Here is a 16,880-nt window from a genome sequence, read left to right on the forward strand (position 1 = left end):
ATATCAGGACTTTAATGGCAGAGTGCATTTGGAACATCCCTGGGTGGACTCTTACTAAATGCCACTCTCTCACCATAGGGCATGTACAAAGCCTTAAAGGACATCTTTGGAGAATGAGCTGGGGACCTTAAGAAAGTGGGTTCAAGGGAGTGAGTCTCCTGTCTACGTTCTTAAAAATGCTCCTACACATCTCAATTTTGTCCTTGAGGTACACAGAGAAACTAATGCATCCTGAATTGTTTTATCTTCCTTATCAAAGCACTTTTTCTATGCATTGCTGTAGACCTCCATTCTCAGGAACAAAGTAAAGAGAGAAATAAGACTGTAGAATGAGAGCACAAATATCCTGCATAAAGAGAACATGAGGTGTGTATGTGTGTGTGTGTGTGTGTGTGTGTGTGTGTGTGTGTGAGAGAGAGAGAGAGAGAGAGAGAAGGAGATGGGGAAAGAGAAGATTTGATTAAAAGGAGGATCAACGTCTGGATTGTACTTGGATGAAAACATTTTCTGTCCTTCAGTATCGTTTCCCTCTTTATAACTTTGTCCTCCAGCTTCCTCATCACAGACCCTAGCATGGTCCTAATGCTTTTCAGTGAATTACAGCATTAAGTCTCCTCCCTTTGTTGTGAATCCATGTTAAAGTTCTGATTTGTGGCCATCAGCCACCTGATTCCTTTTCGGACCTGACCTCATTTCCTTCAGGCCCCAGACCTATACACACATATTAATTTGTAAGGCTTGTCTAATCTGAGAGTCTCCAGATGGGGAGATTCAGCTTATGCACGCTGTCAAATTTAGTTAGAGGAGGAAAGCTTTGTGTTTCACTTCCAACATACCAGTCCTGCTGCAGACTGACAAACTAGCTGATGTTTTCTTCCCACAAATAGGCAGAGGTATTTGTTTTCCAAGAAGAAAGAAGCCAACCCCCTGAACTTCATCTGCATTGCCCCCTACCGTGCCTACTCTTGGTCCTGGTGATATGAGCCAGTGTCATGTACGGGAGCTTGTAAACTGGAAAAGAGAGCTAACTATCGGCAAAATAAAATGATGGGAAGAACATTGGGCTGGGGGGCGATGGATCTCTCCTTGCGTCCTGGCTCCAACACCTGCCAACTGTGAGATTTGCAGTAATTTTGTTCACCTGCCTGGCCCTCAGTTTCCTCATCTGCAACATGAGAAAACTCACTGTGTAACTTGAAAGGCTCTTTCAGAATCCATGATCTATGACTTTAATGGAAGAACAAACCCAGTTTTGTGAGTTTAATATTGTGTATCTATTTTCTATCATAGCTCAGTGCCCATGTTAACCAGCAGAAGCAATCAATCATCCAATGTCAACAAATTTGAGGGACGTGTCAGGAAGGACATCCTATGATCATAGCATGTCAAGGAATTGATATGGTTTACTCAGTTATGGTAAAAAATAACAGAACATTTATCTTTAGAGGATTAGATTTCCTGTCCAGACACCTCTAGGGATATGGTCAGGAAGGTAGCATGCTAATTATGTTTGTCAATATTGGGTTTTTAAGCTTGGCTACAAGGACTTTCCCTTCCCCTAAAATTACTTGGATCATTTGTTCGTTTGGAACATTCTCCAGCTGAGATTTGGACACAAATTAAATAATTATGACCTTCCCTACCTAATTTTGTAATGAAGCAGCTGAGAGTCTAGACTAATTTAGTTTTTACTGTGTAATTTGTCCACTAATAATATGCTTTACCTTTTCTGGTCCAATTACCATGAATCAGAAAATTCATCACACACATAAAACTTGATTAGAGAACATATTGTTCTTTATGCTCTGACTAACATTAGATGTACAGAACAGATTCATCTTCCCAAGGAATAAAATAGATCTTCCTTTCTCATCGTTGTTAATTTCCTTGAAATGATTTTTTTCCCTTTTTGCCCTTGACAGGCATGCTATTGTACTTACAACTAGAGAGGGTTCAAATATTTTGCATGAGACCAAACCAAAGTTAACCTTTAAAAAATGTTTCATAATGTCACTTCTCTATAATATATCTATTTTTGTAAGGAAGAATTAATACTCCTAGATTAATTGTATCAGAGGCAAGTTATGAACTGATTTGCCTGGTGTTCTATTTTATTTCATATTCTTATGTGTTCCTATATTATATTTTAAGGAATTTGAGATTTGGCTTATTGTTTCATGGAATTTTAAGCCTGGAAAGACCTTAGTCCAGCTCTTTGATTTTATGGTGAGAAATCCAACTCTATGTTATACAAGCTTTCTGGTGGAAGGGGCTTTTGTCACTTGTGTCCACTGCTGCTTCCTCACTGTGGTGTACAGTTCCTGGTGCATGGCAAATGCGTAAAAAGAAAATTGTTGAATGAATCAGTCTTCAAGGTCTTTTCATTACTAAATGACAATCATGGGACAAGAATCTAGATTCCCTAACTCCTTGTATAGAAGTCCTTCTCATAATTTTGAGCATTATGATATAATAGGGAATGGTTATTTAGCAAATTCTTTCCAGCAGGAAGATAGAAAGAACAAATAGGGTGGTAACTTAAGATTTGGCCTTTTATTCAAAAAGTATTTTTTGAGTGCCCACTGCATGCTTGGTCCTGTGTTAGGCACTGGAGATACCAAAACAAATTATATACTTAAATTAGGAGTTTGGGATTAACATAGACACACTCCTATATATAAAATAGATAAGCAACAAGGACCTACTTATAGCACAGGGAACTCTACTCAGTATCTTATAATAATCTATAAGGGAAAAGAATCTGAAAAAGATTAAATATATATATTTAACTGAATATATATATATTTAATATTTAATATAATATTTATTTAACGTATATTTAACTGAATCACTTTGCTGTACACCTGAAACTAACACAACATTGTAAATCAACTATACTCCAATAAAATAAAGAAGAAAAAAATTATATACTTAATGTCATGGCACTTAAAGTCCAGTAAGAAAAACAGACAAATAATTCAATGGATATATGGCAGTGCGGTATGTTCTGTAGCAAGAACCTGCATAGAGGGCAGGCAACTAAATCTAACAGGTTATCAGCAGAGGCATTTCCAAGCTGAGCTGAGTTTTAAAGAATGAATAGTCTTGTCTCTAAGGATGCTGAGGAACGGGTGTGTGTCACAGCAGGGACAGGACTGTATGAAGCCTTTCACTAGAACCAGCATAAAGGGTGAAGCGGGGGATGATAGTGAGGTGATGAGGCTGAAGAGGTAGGTAGTCAGGGTCCAGATCTTTAAAGACAATTCAGGCTAAGCTTTAGAGTTTGGACCTCATCTAAGGCTACAGCAAGGCTTAAAATTCTCTCTCGAGCAGCGATCCTTTGAATATAGAACCCCAGGAGGCAGGGGGAGATGTTTTGCTCTGTTTCTTTTTCAATATCTGTAAAGTGGCCCTAATAATAGTGCGTACCTCACTGGGGTCACCAGTATTAAAGTAGGCAACCTCGGTGAAGCATTTAGCACTGTGCCCGCCACCTAGTAACTGCTCAATAAATAGGAGCTATTGTTACCATCATTACTATTTTATTAAGACAGTTACTTCTAATAAAGAAAGTACTATGACCTGGGACTAGTGATACTTATCATCTTATATGGGAAGAGTATTAAGTAATGGCTTTAAAAGTGTTGCCTTCAAGTTTAGTCACAGTGCTCCATAAGTTATTATATACTTTTTTACACGTATCTTCAAAATAATATATCTGCCCAAACTTTCTATTCGAGTCAGCCTCTGAAAATAAGTAATTTTCACATAGCCTCGTAATTGCATACAAATAGGATATTTTCCCTTCAAAACTAATATAGGGGAGAGGTTCAACATCTACCCTACATGCTTGTTGGGATATAACAAACTTATATGGAATTTAGACATAGTGCTTCAAGTCTAAGTGTGGCTTTTAAATTTAAAATTTTGTTTTCACTGTGAAGAAATGTTTCAGAACATTTCTATAAGAAGACTTCAATAAATACCTAGCTAAAAATGTGTTAGAAGGCTTTGCATGAGCACAGGAAACTATACTCAATATTTTGTAATAACCTATAAGGGAAAAGAATCTGAAAAAGAACATATATGTATATGTTACTGAATATATATGTATAACTGAATCACTTTGCTGTACAACTGAAACTAACACAACGCTGTAAGTTAACTACACTTCAATTTAAAATAATAATAATAAAAAAGAAGACCTTACATGTTTCCTTACGTCCCAGTTAATGTAGGGATATATTATTTTAGTTATCATTTATTAAGTTCAGTTAATGACATTTATAAAGTTCAATTAATGACATTGAATTAGTCCTTAAAGAGCTCCATTAGCATCCTTGAGAGAATATAATGGTTCTGATTTAAGCTAGGAAGGTTTGGATTTGAATCTTGCTTCGGGGATTTACTAGGCTTGTGATTTTGGTCAAGGTGACTTCAATGTGTGACTTTTTATACAACAATCTTAGTTTTCTTATCTGTAAAATGGATGTGGCAGTACTGCTCCTCACAGCGTTTTCTGAGGAATTACAGGTACTCAAGTTGACATGCCTCACATAGCTTCTGGTACATATTATGTTCTTGCACCTGATAACTACCACCATGACCACCACCTCCACTCTTAATCACTAATTGAGGCCATTTTCAAATTGCAGCCACCTATTTAAACTTACATCAATGAGCTATATAGAGCTGAAGTAGCAGTGCTGTTCAAATGTAGTGACCAACACAGAAATAGAGTCACAGATGTAAAAAACAAACTTATGGTTACCAAGGTGGAAAGGGACAGGGGAGGGATAAATTGAGAGATTGGGATTGACATATACACACTACTATATATAAAATAGATAACTAATGAGAACCTACTGTATAGCACAGGGAACTCTACTCAATACTCTGTAATGACCTATATGGGAAAAGAATATAAAAGAGAGTGGATACATGTATATGTATAACTGATTCACTTTGCTGTACAGCAGAAACTAACACAACATTGTAAATCAACTATAACAAAAAATTAATTTAAAAAAACCAAATCTAGTGAAGAGGTGATATTTCTGTATCAGGGACAATTCTTGATTGCAAGCAAAAACAGAAAAGTAATGCATTAGCAGGACATGCAGACTCAGAAATAGAAGGATGGAGAACAAGACTTGGGGAAAAAAATGTGAGCCAAGGCAGATCCAGATACCCCAGTGCCAGAAGCACAGTTGCTGACATTTTGCAAAGATGGCCTGGACGTGTTTCTGCCTTTGTAGATGCCATGGGTGAGTCCTAACCTTCTGTTCATCTCTGATTCACAGTCCCTGAAAGGAGAATCCGATTGGTCACGCTTACATCATACATTCAGACACGGACTTCTGGGCAAGGAGGGATCCCCCCACCTTACACTTTCATGGTTAGAAGTGGGACCCTGTGTCTCTCCATTACTATACACAAAGGAGAATACCCCCTTCACATAGGATTTTAGACAGCCCACCCCTCAAAAAAAGACAAAAGTCTTCTACAATAACAACTTTACCCTAATACTCAAAAAAAACAATAACATTTATAAAAACACTTATTAAAATGCTTCTGTAAATCATCATACCTCTCTCAGACATCAAATGTCAGATGGAATTAGCTGAAAGATGGGGATGCTGTAATTCCCGGTGCATCTTGCTCCCTGTAATGCAGTCGGTGCTGCTGTGTCAGCCTAACAGTGGTACTTACCAAGCTGTGCTTCCACAAGCAGACTGCACCGTGGTCGGTAGCTCTCTTTTGTAGCTAAAACACTAACATTCTTTCTCGAAGCTATCTCCGTTTCTAAGACTATGACACACTGAACTTTAAATGATCTGCTTCAAAAGTTAGAGCTGAGAGTATATTGTAACAGAGGGAAGCTTTTTTTTTTATCTTTCAATCCTTTGGCTGGAGTACATTTATCCATTGCAGATGTCTAAACATGTATCTGCATCACGGAAAAAAGAAAAGCCCAAGAATATCATTTTCAAATTTTCATTGACAATTTTAGTCTTAAATCTCCTGATCCTCATTGGATAAAACATCATAAAACCTGATTGATTTGAATGGCTCTCTAGTTATTAACTGCTTAGCATTTACAAGCCACATGTAATGGGAAAAAAAAATGACCAGGCTTACGATACTCTAAGCTGATTATTTCAATAAGTATCAAATTTTCCTCAAGAGAAGGTAGAATTGTCCAGCACTCTACATTTTCAGGTTCTGTGTAAAGGGTTATATAAACATTTTTAGATAACCCTGATCTGTAGATTTTCATTCTTGCAAATACATGAAATAAAGAAAGGGGAGAAAAAGCCTAAAATGAAGATTTCTAACCATTAAAATGGACCCTAGTGACGGACTCCTGGACTTATTTTTTTTTTTTTTTGAAGCAGGGTCTTGAACTTTAATGTGCACTGAAATTATGTGAGGATTGCATTAAAAAACAGATTCTAATTCAGTAAATCTGAGGTGGAGCCTGAGATCCAGCATTTTTAACCACCTCCCCAGTGAAATCAGGGCTACTGGACCCCACACCACACTTTGAGTAGCAAAGTTTTAAAAAGCCTTGGGACATTGTGTGAATTTAATACTCATGGTTATAAAGTCCTAAACCAGCAACAATTGAGTTCTTCCTATTTTTCACTTTCCTATGCTTTTCCAATCCCCATCACATCTGTGAACTAGTTCACAAGTGAACTAGGAATAAATTTAATGAGTAGAAAAATAACTTACAAATTTATTTTTTCTTCACATTTTTTGAAAACAATTGATTTATATCAGATTAATATTTAGCTTACATTTATTAAGCACCACCTACATGCATGGTGCAGTGCTTAATATATTTGTATGCATTTTCTCATCTGATCTTTATTGAAATCCCATGAGACAGATGTTTTCAACTTCATCTTAGAAAAAAAGAAACTAAAGCTTGAAAAGTTTGAAATTTCCTGGAAATTTACTTTTTAAATTATGAAATATTTTTAACACAGAAATGTTTAGAATCAGTATAATGGTCGCCTTCTAAAAATTATATCTTTTTTAACATTTTTTTTTAATATATTTGCTTTATTTCTTTTTTTAAAATCAATGCAATATCACAGATGAAGCCAGAGCCCCACGACCCTTCAATTCTGCCTTACTCCCTCCATCTTTCCTCCTTACTATTCTAAAGTTGGTGCATAAAATTTTCTTAGACGCTGTTGTTACTATACAAATGTATTAGTAAAACAATATATGATATTATTTTCCCTCATTATCTTCCATATAAATCTTCACAAATGTAAGAAGTAATAATAATAACAGGCATACATGGGGCTTTCTCAGTGCCAGGCACTGTTCAAGGCATCTTGCTATAATTTTATGAGCCCAATACTGTTATCATTTCTATTTACCGATGAGAAAGCTGAGGCACGTAGGTTGTATGACTTGACCTAGATACACAGATAAAATACACAGGAGCTGGGATTTCTCTCTTCTTTGTATCTTTTTTACATTCTCATTGAACTTTTTTTTTAAGATCAATCCATCTTAGATATAAACCTTATATATTTATTTTTAACTGTTTAATAGAATTCTATTGTACAATAAGCCAGTTTACTCATCATTTTGGTTTATTTATCCACTCCCCTACTGAGTTGACTGCACCTCTCACTATGGCAAGTACTGGGCAATGAACAATCAAATACAAGATTCTCTGTGTGCATATGCAAGAATTTCTCTGGGTCAAAGAGCTTGTGCATCTGCAAAATTAATACATATTGCCAAATTCTTCTCTGAAGCACTTGTATTCATTAATTATTTAGTTGGTCATATTATATGTGTTCTTTCCCCAGAGCTTCACCAACAATTGTTACCAATGTTTTTAAACTTGTGAAAATCTTGGAGGGTGTTGGGGAGTGGAGGGTGTAAAGTAATGTCTAATTGTTGTCTAAATTTTCATTTCCCTGTGTAAGTAAGGTATAACAAGGTAGAACATATTTTTTTTAATGTAGAGAGTCACTCTAATTTCCTCTTTCGTAAATTAGAACCTCTATCTCATTAATTTTCAGTTTCTCTTCTTTCCTAAATAATCCATTTAATGCTATATATTGTTAAGTGTTGAAGTCTTTAAACGTTTTTCAAATTATATGGAACTTGAAATTAACACTTTGTTATTGATTTCTAATTACATTCATTGCTTGTTTACAGAATTTGGTCTCCGTGATACTCATTCTTCACTGTTTGTTGAAGCTCAATTGTATATATTCTTTATGTGTGAGGATATTATGCGCATACAATTTTTTGGATATAATTTTTAGTTCAAGGTTTATATATGTCCATTAGATCAAGCTTCTGAATTTAATTATACCTATATTATAGATCCTTATTAACTATTTCCTGGAAAACTACATATGGAAGTTTCATTTGGTGCTTTTTCAGACCTCTGTTCACTTTCCATAGTTTTTTGGTTTCCTTTTTATAGTTCCAGTTCCTTGTTTTTTGTCCATTATATCAAGCTTCTGAATTGAATTTAAATATTGTAAAAAACATACTATCTTATTGTATTTCTTCATTTTTATTTTATTAATTCAAGTTCGTTGTGTGCTAATTTTCTGTTCATCCAACTCTTGCAAAAGGTGAACTATTTCCTCTTTTGTACTTTTAAAACATTTTTATTGTGAGCTCATCTTCAATAGGGCTTCTTCCTTGTCAAAATCTTGTGTAGATTGAGGTATGAGAATACCCAGAATTTTGGTTGTTGTTTGCTTGCTTTCTTTTGTCAAGGATACTAGGATTTTCCCCTGCCCTGGGATCAAATTTTTAAAAAATTTCTTAGCGCCAATGTGTCTGTGATTCATGGATGGTACACATTCAGACACCAGTGCATGCAAGGCACAAGCCTAAATTTTTAAAGTTCTCTCAGAAGACCACTTTTTTCAAACTCTAATTTTCCTTGTCATCCCTGTAAGCTGTTGGGTAAATTATTTCTACCCTTCTCCCTGCATGTATCACACTTAGTATCCCAGTTGTATACAAGATGTCAGTTCCAGCATTTATAGCATTTAAGTGTTCTCTCCTGTGCACAGATGGCCATGAAACCCAAGCCCACGGTCACTATTACTTCTGACCAGCTGCCCATCCCTGTCTCCCCATCAGCATCACCACCATGGTGTCAGCTCACAGGCTTGCGGCTCCTCATTTTTGCATACGTGCATTTCACTTCCTCTTTCGGAAGCATCTATATATTTCCAGTGTTTCTATCAGAAAGGCTTGCACATAAGCAAAGTTCATAATCTTGCCAGAACCACAGTCTTCATTTCTGCCAAAAATAACATAACCTAAATTCCAGTGTAATTTTCTATGTTACCTTTGAAATATAAAAATGGTTGTAATCTAACCTGTAAAAAGCAAATTGAATAAGGGTTAATTACTCAAGACCTTATTCCCACTTGGAATGCCTTTATGGGGGAAAATCATTTAAACTTAAGACCTCAAATCTTCAATTCTTCAGATGGAATTGTTCTGTTACCAGGAAAATAAATTATGCAGCCGTCTTAAGAAGACATCATCAAATGTGCTTAATATACAATTATTTCTTTCCAGCTACTATATTAATCAAAATAATTCTTTCGGAATAAGTGACAGTTTAATGTACTGCAGATTATTTTCCTAGAAGACTATAGATATAGAGAAAAATAGAGCAGAAAAAGAACTCTTTGAGATTGGTGCATTTAAATGCTACAAAGTTCTCAGTATTTACTATAAAATAAATATTCCTTGAGACCCTAAGAAGGACAGTGTCATTAGCTGCGAGCAAGACAAGGAATCTTAGAGCTTGACTTCTAGAAGTGTACTTTGTTGTTAGAAATTCAAGAGGTGGACATAAAAATTCGCAAATTTTTTTTTTATAATATTGGCTTGGCGTAAGTTTGTATAGGCAACAACGTCCTCAGTCGTTTAGAAAGAAGTAGAAGTGATTCTAACTGAATCTCTCTGAAGATGGCATTTGAGCTGGGCTTCAAAAGGTGAGTACAGCTTTGGAGAGGATGCATCAGAGAACATTTAGGTGGGGACACGGTGTGAATAAAGCCATAGAAGTAGGAAATCTCACAATGTGTTTGAGGAACAATGAGTGGATGAGATGAATTTGTTTAGTCTAGAAAATTCTTGAACAGCTGGTGTCACAAAATAAAAGGCCTAGAGGAGGAAGGGGCCTAGCATTCATGGCTGAAGTGGAGAAGGCAAGCCCCATCTGAGGGAACCAATTATGACCTCAGCCCAGCACCGGTGTAGATGAAGTTTGACCACATCTGATTTTTCCAGAGAATTTGGAACTTGGGATTTGGGGGTAAATCTTGGCTTTTGGGGGGTAAAGTATTGGGAAATAACTTAGAACTTGAAAAGCATAGTGTCACCGCCAAAATATATTTCTGGGTACCTGATCAAGCCCATAGGTTACCAATTTGCCATCTCAGACTCAAAGTGAGTAAAAAGAAGGATGTGACCAAAATAATAGGTTGGAGTCTTGACTGATGATGTGCAGATACAACCCCCGAGAAGCCAGAGAAGACGTGACCTGATTAATATAGTTTTTACTACAAACTCAAGAGGGAAAAACACAGAAAATACTTTTCTGCCTGATATTTGCCAAACTGTTAAGTCCAGCTGAACATTCTCGTGAAGAGGGATACGCGTGCTCTTTTTTAATTAAAAAAAATGTATTGAAATACAGTTGATTTAAATGTTGTGTTAATTTCAGGTGTACAGCAAAGTGATTCCGTTATATATATATATATATATATATATATATTCTTTTATTAGCAATACATTCTCTTCCATTATAGGCAATTACATGATATTGGGTACAGTTCCCTGTGCTGTACAGTAGGTCCTTGCTTGTTACCTATTTTATATATGTTAAAATTAGTCTCACAGTCTACAGACTTGAACTAATGAAAAGTTTTCCTCTGTTACCCTAATTGTGTGAATATTTTTCTGAAGGGGATTGAATTGATAAAGAATTTCCACTGGAACACTTTCCCCATTTGAGATTTTAACAAGCATGGGCATAACTCGTGGATACATGATAAGAAATAGAAGATAATTACACATTTTATCTAAACTAATTAGATATCTGGTGTTGAAAACTTCAAGACCTCTTTTCTCTCCTTTCTTGTCATATGTGTATGTGTGGGCATGTGCTTGTTATTTAGAGTTTCTCCAACTCGCTACAAACAGAAGAAACAATTAAAATGTTTTGTAGTCTATTGGAGACTATTGCCAAAATCTCCTTGGTAACATGTCCTTTACTTGGACATCAGAGTCTTGATTTTTTTTTTTTTTTCCATTGAGATTCGTCAGGAAAGACAGAGACAAAAACCCAATTTTAGTTTCTCAGAAACTCAGATCCAAGAACCCCATTCAAGATAGAGATGATTTATGAAGACCCTCTTTTTAAAAACGGTGGATTTGTATCTTGGTGTATTTGGTCACGCCACCATCCTCTACACCAACATTAAATAGACCTGACAGAAATTGGATATCGGAAGACTCAGTCAATTGAAATATTAAAGACAGAAATAAAAGCTAATGTCACCTAACTTTATGTAGCTTTCGAACTCTATACCCATTTTCTCTTCTGAGGGTATTGAAAATGAACCTTTGGCTTGACATCCCCCTGTGAACCTATATATAGGTTCACAGCCTGGCTCCTCCGCTTATTACCTGAGTCAGTTTTTTGTTTGTTTTGTTTTCTTTGACTGCACCGCGTGGCATCCAGAGCTCTCCTGACCAGGGATGGAACCCGTGCCCCGTGCAGGGGAAGCACGGAGTGTTAACCACTGGACTGCCAGGGAAGTCCACCTGTGTCAGTTTTGTTTGTGTTACTTACCTGTCTAAGGCACAGTCTCCTCATCTATCAACTAGAGACAGGATTAGCTGCTTCATCAGGTGTTATAAGGATTAAATAATATAAAGTGGTTACTAAATCTTCAGTACATGTTAATTTTACTGCTGCCACTACTACAGTTGCTATTGACGTAACCATCATCATTGCTATTGCCAATATGTGGTGTTTTACTAAAATCATGACTACAGCAGCTGATTTTGTTCCCAAGAAATTATATGTAACTTTATTTACAGAACAAATACAGCAAGATACAAATCCACCGTTTTTAAAAAGAGGGTCTTCATAAATCATCTCTATCTTGAATGGGGTTCTTGGATCTGAGTTTCTGAGAAATTGCCTGCGGTCTTTACCGAAAAGCTGCTGCCAATGGTCAGGGATGACGGGCTTATTTTTAGCCATCTTTCTAGCCTGAAATGGAATTTTGTCAAGATGGAGTTTTTTGAATGTGACGCAGAGAAAGAGGGCGGTGTTTCTAATTTTATCATCTGCCCGTAAAATCATGCTGTAGTGCTAGCTAATTCCATTAATTTTTAAAATATACTGGTTTAGGTTCACAGTTGCAAAGCTATTCTGTGGCTAAATGGTATATTTTGAGATATGTAGTGACTCTTTCTGATCCACTTGAGAGTCACCAACAAAACAATTCCAAAGAGTCAGTCAGCACCTGAGTTGCATTAAGAGTCTGTCATAAGTGAACATACATGATCCTGGTCTTCAAATACAGTGTTTTATGTGTTTCATACAAAAACGTTTATTCATAGCAATGCAAATGTATCTGCAAAAATCCAAAAAATAATACGATGTGTAATAGGATTCTGAAGGGTTAGATATTCTTAAATGAATAATCCAGTTGTTTTTTTGTTGACAAGTGAGGGTATGTGACTCTCTGTGATTCCTCTGTTGAGAACATGCTAGGCAAACGGTGTAAGCAAGTCATGTTATGGCGGTCATTCTTTACAGATATCATGGCTGTACTGAGTGTGGTGAGAGAGGGAGAGAGGAGGGGGAGAGAGAAAGAGAGAAAGAGGTAGAGAGAGAGAGGACAGAAATTCATTGCCACTGCCAAGTTTAAAAATAGATTTGACATTATTTTAAATTAGTGAATTAAATATTTTTCATTCTTTAGAAGGGAAACTTTCGTTCTTTGGATGGCAAGTTTAATGGAATTATTTTAATAAAATACTCTATTTTCTTGGTCAACAATTACATTCAAAGATATCAGACAATTTAAAAATCTTTATCCGACCAAATACTGAATTGATTTTGATGAATACAAGCTATATTGATCCTAACATTTTGAACATCCTATGTTAATCCTGTGAATGTTCTGTGCTCAGTCTCTTGACCCCTAAGGACATTTCCATTGTACAGTGGATACAGACGTTACCGTTAGAATGAGAGCATCATTTCTGATTTCTCATCTAGAGGGCTAGATGAATTTGCTAGAACTTCATCATACTAATTTAATTTTTAACTCAAATACCTATACAGCAGGGTTAAACAGTTTTCTTCCATTTTCTTTTTATTGTATTGGAATTATTTTTATCCAGTTATTTTATACATAAACTTTACACCAAAGATTTAATTCATCAATCATTTTTTTTAAAATTCCACATCAGATAGGATGAGTTTTCTTTTGTGACAATATTTCTATCATGTCCAATCTTCTCAATTTAAGTTTTAAATTGAGAACTAATTTTTTTCAAGAAGATTTTATTCTTCAGTCATTTTTTGATGAATAACAAATTTGACTCTGTACAGTTTTAGCTATTGCAAATTTTGTTATTTATTCATTATTTCTACTATGTCTAATTTTCCCCCAATCAATGTTTGCTATATTCAGTTTTCCTAAGGAATGTTTATTTTCAATCAGGTCATTTTTGTTTTGTTTTGTTTGTTTTGTTTTGGAAACTAACCAGTTTCAACTTGCTCTGTTTTAAACATTGTCAACTGTATTTGTCTCATTTCTACTAATCATATTTATTTATTGGATAAAATAATTAAAATTTGTTTTTATTTCTTTGAACAAGGAGCAAAGAGCATGAGATAAACCAAATCATGGTATCTAGATGGGGATGGGGGTCAAAGGTCATAGCAATCAAAACACTGGGTCAAAATATCCTCCTTCAAATTAGTCGACACTGCAGTGGAATCAGGAAACAAATGGTTTAGCTAAGTGATAATGAAGCCTTTGAGATATTCAATGTATTTTATTCTCTGTCTACATTTATGGATCACTTTATTTGAATGCTCAAATTTCCCCACTGGCATATTTTAGTTATATCCATGATAGATGACGAAAATTAGTTGTCAACTCAACTTCGAATTTAGAAAGCTAACTTATTTTTGAGTAATATAGTTATTTGTGAAAAAGTGATAGAAGAAGTAAAAAGGAACCAACATTTTAAGCAGGTAATCACACTCCAGGAACCATGCCAGATGTTTTGCAAAATTATCTTCTTCAGTCATCACAACAGACAAGGAGACATTTTTATTTCCATTTTTTAGTTGAAGAAGCTGGAACTTAGAAGGCTAGCTCACCTGAAATCACATTATTAAGTAATGATGGGGCTGCAGTCCAAGCCGTTCTGCAAACCCAAAGCCTGTTTTATATACATGGCAAGAGTATCTATTCTGTGGTCTCTATGATTTAGAAAGATACCCTTTTTCACTTAACAAACAGGTACTGAGTACATATTAGGCGCCACACCTTGAATTCCAAGTTAGGCTTAGGAATCAGGTGTGTTAGAGAGACCATAATCTCTACTCTCACAAAGATGCCAGTCTAGCGGGAGCTACAGCAGGTAATCAATGTGGTTAAAGTGCGGTAAGCCAGTGGGGGGGATAAAGGAGCAGAGAGCTAAGGAATTGATCTGTTTCAGCAATGGAAATGAAAAATTGATTACTTGGATTACTGAAAAGTGAGACAAGATAAAAATACCCCTAAATTGTCTCACTGCGGGTGAGACAATTTGGAATATCCTGAAAGATCCTTTAAGATGTTTATAAGTTGCATCATAGTGATGATGATTCATAATGATTACAAATAATTATCTAGATACCAGCATAAGAGTTCAATGTCATCAAACTGAAATCTTCAGTATGAGCCTCTCAGAAGACTGAAAAGTGTCTGTCATGCTTCTACATTTATTGGACTTTGTAGCCAGACTGAATGACCCTCAGATGAATCCCAAAAGGTTTCTCCAGCAGTTTCTCAAAGCCTCAGTATGATTTGGTTTATCATTTCTTTACAAATTATTTCTAAAATTAAAAATGGGCATTATCTTTTTGCATTATGAGATTCTCAAAGCAAAGTTGAACAAATTCCCCTTGACTCTATGAAGAATTAAACTAAATCCACCCCCAAGTTATTTGTGATTTCTCTGTTACACACACACACGTGCGCGCGCATACACACACACATAGAGGGAGAATGATTTGACAGTTTTTCCTGTTAATTTATCCAAAGGTTTAACATTCTTGCCAGGAAGTATCAAGGCTCATCGAATATGAGCCTTGATATCACAGTTTAAACCCAACTTTTCTTGTGGTGGTTGATTTTTGATACCTTGAAAGAAAAGGAAAATATTTAAGTTTGGAAACGTGTAGGTTAGACATACTTTACGTGACTTTCCATCCCACACCTTTCACTTTAGCCAAATTGCATGATTTCCTTTTCCCCATACATGCATTGTATTATACTGGCCTATGCCTTTATTCATGTGCGTTCAGCTTCCCAAGATGTACGTTACTCCATCTCTGTTATTCCAAATCTTACTTATTCTTACAGTACAACTTAAATACTCCTACCCTCCTTTAAACCCTTTCTGATTGCTCTAGCAAGGAGCACCTAGTTTGGTCCACCTTATACTTGTATTATGGTTTCCCCCAATAGACTGCCCCATAATGAAGACCTCATCTCCCTTATCTTTATATAATACACAGCATCTCAAGCATTATACGTGGTCACTAACTATTTGCTAATTGAGTGAATTAGTTAATTAACTAATTAGAAGCTATTTAGAGACTATGGGACAGGTAGAAGCAATGAAGGTAACATTTTAGTCTCCTGGTTCAAGAAAAGCCTCTCTTCAGTAGTGGTGGAGGTTAAAGCAAAGGGAACTGATCTGAATGTCGACCTGGCTGGGAACAGAGCATTCAGAAATCAGGAAGTGTTGGGCTTCCCTGGTGGCGCAGTGGTTGAGAGTCCGCCTGCCGATGCAGGGGACGAGGGCTCGTGCCCCGGTCCGGGAAGATCCCACATGCCGCGGAGCGGCTGGGCCCGTGAGCCATGGCCGCTGAGCCTGCGCATCCGGAGCCTGTGCTCCGCAACGGGAGAGGCCACAACAGTGAGAGGCCCACGTACCGCAAAAAAAAAAAAAAAAAAAATGAAATCAGGAAGTGTTGTCACGCTGACCTCTCCCCGAAATTGACTGTGTTTAATTCTGAGACAGAACGTCAAAGATACACTTTGACAATCTGCAGGGTGTTCAGAAAACGGAAACCATGCACAGCAAGTCGTGTCATGTGACCTTGAAAATGATGACCTCATAGAGTGGGTGGAGTTGGATCTGAGGCATTGACAACTGTATTTCTGCACATTTCTTGCATATTATGGAAGAAGAGAGTAGAAATAGGGCTGATGGGTGGGGAAGCAGGGAGGCAGATTGGACTCGGCACCCAGCTTAGAGCCAGGGCTGCTACTATGGGATAAATCATGTGTTCTTTGGATCCTCAGTTCTTGTTGGAGCTGGGAGCCAAATCCTGGCCTCCACCAAGGCCTGGGCTCACCAGGGCGCTGAGTGCTTAGCTGCCTCCTGAAAGGCCCTGTGGCCACTCCCTCTGCCCTGCCGGGCTAAGCTGATGCTGCTTCCAGCCACTTTTCCCCAAGATGTTCTTGGACTTCCCTGTGCTGGTCATGGCTGTGCTTCTTATCACCTCTGCTATATACCCAATGAAAGTACAAACACATTTTTTTCCAAATTGT

The 16,880-nt window shown here is 36.6% G+C and overlaps 1 protein-coding gene across 1 annotated transcript in view; it reads left to right on the forward strand.

Annotated features, from left to right (window-relative positions):
* Nucleotides 1–16,880, forward strand: part of KCNH8 (potassium voltage-gated channel subfamily H member 8) — a 384,197-nt gene that overhangs the window by 261,558 nt on the left and 105,759 nt on the right. The gene's annotated exons all lie outside the window — the stretch shown is intronic.

The sequence above is a fragment of the Delphinapterus leucas genome, chromosome 4, assembly GCF_059928025.1.
Source record: "Delphinapterus leucas isolate spDelLeu-1000000601 "Yukka" chromosome 4, BTC_Dleu_Yukka2, whole genome shotgun sequence".
Lineage (NCBI taxonomy): Eukaryota > Metazoa > Chordata > Mammalia > Artiodactyla > Monodontidae > Delphinapterus > Delphinapterus leucas.